The sequence below is a fragment of the Ctenopharyngodon idella genome, chromosome 1, assembly GCF_019924925.1.
Source record: "Ctenopharyngodon idella isolate HZGC_01 chromosome 1, HZGC01, whole genome shotgun sequence".
NCBI lineage: Eukaryota > Metazoa > Chordata > Actinopteri > Cypriniformes > Xenocyprididae > Ctenopharyngodon > Ctenopharyngodon idella.
The window spans coordinates 39022916-39027720 of record NC_067220.1 but is presented as its reverse complement, the minus strand read 5'-3'; the positions used below and the strand labels follow the sequence as shown (position 1 = coordinate 39027720).

Here is a 4805-nt window from a genome sequence, read left to right as displayed (position 1 = left end):
TCTGGAAACTTCAACATTTCCCTTATTTAGTGCAGCTCCTCCCTTTCTGTCCACCACACTTTCACTGACACTCACAAAATCATTTAAACGTTCGTTTAATATAAAGATTAAAAAATGTAAATGGTTTACAGTTCTTTAAATTACTTTGTAAAGACGAAAAAAAGTTTTTTTGTAAAAAAAAAAAAAAAAAAAAAGTTTTAAAACAATGGCCATACATATCATTAAGTCTAAAAAAAGTGACTACATTTGTTTCAATTTGTTGAAAAACTACTCGAATTCATAACTTTGTTGTTGTTGTTGTTTGTGTGTAAGGGGAATAAGTTACCAGGCAACAAGATGCCGCCCCCCTCCACGATTGGATGTGGAAGGTTGAGTGACGTTTGATGAACCAATCAAAAGATCAAAAATCAAAACCAGTTACGACCACTTTATATAAGAGATGTTCTTCTACAGGCGATGTTTTAGTAAATTACCACAATAATTCAGTTTTAAATAATGACTACCAAAACGTTGCTTTAGCCTTTGCACTGTAAATCATGCAATAAGGAGGCTAGGGGGAACCCTGCTACTATATAGCGATACTATTTGTTTATTTGGCATCTATTGTTCCATGAAGTAGCTTTAAAGGGATAGTTCACCCAAAAATGTAAATTCTGTCATCATTTACTCATCCTAAAGTTGATCCAAGCCTGTATGAATTTCTTTCTCTTTTGTGTTCAGCAGAAGAAAGAAATTCATACAGGTTTGGAACAACTTCAGGGTGAGTCACACAGAAAAAAAAAGGTGTTAAAATTGTATCTTTAGGGGTACAACAGCTTGTCGCTGTAGCGATACCCTTAAAAGGATATCTTTGTACCTTTTTTACTCCTAAAAGGTACATATTAGTACCTACCTTAAGATCTTTTTAAGGGTACTGATGCCCCGACAAGATGTTGTACCCCTAAAGGTACAATTTTAACACCCTCTCTCTCTCTCTCTCTCTCTCTCTCTCTCTGTAAATGATGAGAGAATTTTCATTTTTGGGTGAACTAACTATCCTTTAATATCCATGGAAACTTTTTAGTGCACTAAAGGTTCTTTGTTACAATGTTCTTTACACTGAGGGGGAAAACATGATTCTTTTAAGAACTGATAACTGAAAGATTGTTTAGGGACCCCAAAATGATTCTTCTATAGCATCGCTGTGAAACCCCACAGGCCAGTGTTATATATTTTGTTCACTTGTGTGCTTACAATATCCTAAATGTTTCCAACTATTTGTAAATCATGAGAAAATTGCAATTTTAACAAAGGCTCCGGGACATGTGAGGAGTCGCCTGTCAATTGCGTCATACCTGCGTTAACCCTCGGTCTGCCTCGGTTTCCGGTTTTAGTTTGTAGAAACCATGGAAACACCAAAGACGCTTTAATATATTACACGTTTTAATAGACAAGGGAACAACTGTTTTGATATATTTATAGACAGAAAACTAATTATTTTTATATAGCTCAACACATTTAGTCTTATTGTTTAAATCTAATTTTCTTGATTTTTTGCGAGTGCCATGCTTTACCATGCCTCAGAGAAAAACACTATTTTGTGAAGTAGTTAACATAGCATAATCAGATGCAGCTTTATTTTTAGTAACAGTAATACAGAATTTTCTCCATCATACAATATGTTTTAAAATGAATTGCATGCCATTTATCAACACAAGCCATCCAGCATTTAATATGATATTCTAAAATCGATCTATCTTACTGCAGTGTGTAACAAGTGTCTCACAGCAGCCACCGAGCGAACGCACAGAGTAACGTTATAACATTATTTTCAACACACTCAAATGTATCTAATATGATAAACAGAGCTGCGTTACCTCATACTCATGACCGAAAAAGCGGAAGCGGCGCCGGCGACTGTGGCATAATAAAAGTTCCGCTGCTCGTGAAGCGTGTGTTGCGCAATCGCTCCAGCGGCCTCGTTCAGCTTCCACAACACTCGGTCCTGCTCTGCTTCATACTACAATAACATTAATAATCACATCCATGAACATGATTTCTTCCCAGTTCTTTTGCATCGTCCGTTGAGGTGAAGACCACATGTCCCAAGATTCCGCGCTCAAACTTGGCGTCATCAGGCTACGTCTTTGTTTTGAATAGGCCTCTAGCGACCTCTAGCGGACAGAAATCCTACATACTGCACCTTTAATTCTTAAATAAACAATTGCTTTGCTTATTGTAGGCTACTTTTGGCAATTAGGCCTTCGACTTTGACTTGGTGACTGACTTTGATACAAAAAACGCATGCATAAAGCATAATATTTACACAATTTTGGGACAAGACTCAATCAGTCATTCACTATGCAATTAAATCTATTGTTTTTCTGGTATTTGTACCACAGCAAGTCTACAACACTCTGTCATAAGAGATATTCAGTGAGTCATCTGCAGCCTCAGACAAGTCCAAATAGGCCTACATCTCACTGACAATGATCAGAGAGTGTTTGAAGCAAATGTTTTTCATCTGAATCAACTTTGTAGCATTTTCACACCTTTCCAAGTCTCTCCATTGTCTTCTAGTTCCTGTAAGATTTCAAGCCCACCCTGGGTGTTTGTGTAGAAAAACATTTGGTTACCTTCCCCTTGTCTTGCTTCTCCAGATCCAGTTAACCAACTTATTTATCTTCGTTCCTCAGTGGTGGAATCAACTCCCAACACCTGTTAGAACAGCGAACACTCCGGCCACAAACACATAAAGCCTCAGAAGATATTCAGACATAATTTTGAAAGCTTTCTCTGACTAATAAAGTCATTTAGTCATTGCCTCATTTCACAATTTGTGGGGCTCCACAAGGGCTGGTTTAAAATATATAAAAGTCTTGTTGATAGGATATTTGCTTCATTTGCAGCCATGGATGTTAACACTGCTCTCAGACTGCTTGCTGCAATGGTTGTTCTCACCTCACAGCCATATAATACAGAAGGTATGTTTATGAAAACTATTGTTTTATTCACACTCAAGCATTTCATATTTTAATGCTTCATTTTATAAATGATCACCTTTAGTCTTTATTTTGAACCTAAATGATAAAATGCTGTAATTCTGTTCTGAAGGGTTTTTAAACTAAAATTAATTTTCATGTTTTTATAGGTAGACATATTTGCAGCAAAGATTTGCGCAGTAAGTACATTACAAAAAATATCAATGTTTTGCATTAAGTTATAAAAACGTTGAAAATGTTTTTAAAAAAGTTTTTTCTTGGTTATGCGAAAGTTAAGGAAAGATTCCATTTTAACATTATGGTAACATAACATTCTCTAAACATTCTGAAATAAGTAATAGTATTTTAAAAATGATGAACGTCCAACTAAACCTTTTTCTGCTTCAAAATTTCATTTGTAATTCAGTGTGTTACTTGCCATTTCATTGTTTGTGAAATTTAGCAATTTCTTAGTGAAAATTGTTTCTACACCAAATTTGTTTCAGTGTATATGTAAAAAGTGTCATATATTAGGTCTCCACTGGTTTGACTGTGAACGTCCTGTTTGTCCTCTCAGAGCTTCAGAAGCGTTCGGGTGAGGATGTTGTTCTTCTAGAAGGTTATGAAGTTTCACCGAAGGATGAAGAGCGGGACAGTGACTGTGTGGAATATGAGGCAACCAGTCCTGTTCCCACCCCTGCTGCACAAACAACCACAAGGAAGAAAGTGCCATACATAGTTACACCAGTCCCAACCCCCCAAAAAACATCCAAAAACCAGTTGTGCTGGGTGTACTATGGTAAGACTGTGAAGCTGTACCTACCCATGAGGTATCTGCCCACACTTCCCAATCCTCAAGGGAATAAGCAGATCTTTGGACCGTATACAGGGGGAATTAATGGTTCTCAACCTAGGGTAGTGTGTGGGAAACTGCAAAGATCTATGGGAAGCTTCCCTAAAGTACTTAGGGATTACACTAATGGCAGACAACAAGATATTAAAGGATCAAGATCAGTTAAGCCAATAGTGGTCAGGCCTGCAATGGCAATTCAGGTGTCTAGCAGTAGAAGCTCCTCTTTTTACAACTTACTCAGATCTTATCAGAGAGTGTTAGCTGTTCAGAGGCCCGGGGGAAGTTCAGTTTCCTCTCGCTGTGTTTAGGTTGCAGGGCAGAGAACTAGACTGATGTTATCGATATGATATTTTAAATTTTCATGTCTATGGGCAACGGCCTCCTTACAGCATGCTCAACATGGGCTTCATTCAATTTATCTGATAAATCCTGTGCTATTGGCATTGATGTGGTGGTGATTTTTACAATGAGTGTATGCAAATTATCATTGTTTTGTTTAACCTTTTCTTTATTTTGGTTTTTGGTATCTTTCTATATTTAGTTGTATTGTACCAACTTGCAGCATGTCTCTAATAAAAGAGTTTAAGTAAAAATGTGAAAAAATTACTGGTTATCTAAAATTTTCCTCATGTTCACACATATAAACTTTCAATTCACCCAAAAATTAAAATTCTGTCATAATTTATTCACCTTCATGTTGTTCCAAACCTGTATTTCCTGAATTTCCAAACCTGAATTTCTTTCTTCTGCTGAACACAAAAGAAGATATTTTGAAGAATGTCGGTAACCAAACAGCTGATTTGGCCCTATTGACTTCCATAGTATTTTTTTCATACTATTCAACTATTTCAACTGTTTTGTTACCAATATTGTTCAAAATATCTTCGTGTTCAGCAGAAGAAAGAAATTCATACAGGTTTGGAACAACATGAGGGTGAATAAATGATGACTGAATTATCTTTTCTGAATCTCTTTAACCTATAATGGTACTT

The 4805-nt window shown here is 36.4% G+C and overlaps 1 long non-coding RNA gene across 1 annotated transcript; it reads left to right on the top strand.

Moving 5' to 3' along the window:
- The first annotated feature begins 2395 nt into the window (after positions 1–2395).
- Positions 2396–4371, top strand: LOC127515226 (uncharacterized). The gene is made up of 3 exons (XR_007930793.1): positions 2396–2963; positions 3131–3160; positions 3538–4371. It is a non-coding gene; the product is annotated as an uncharacterized LOC127515226 (long non-coding RNA).
- The last annotated feature ends 434 nt before the right edge of the window (positions 4372–4805 follow it).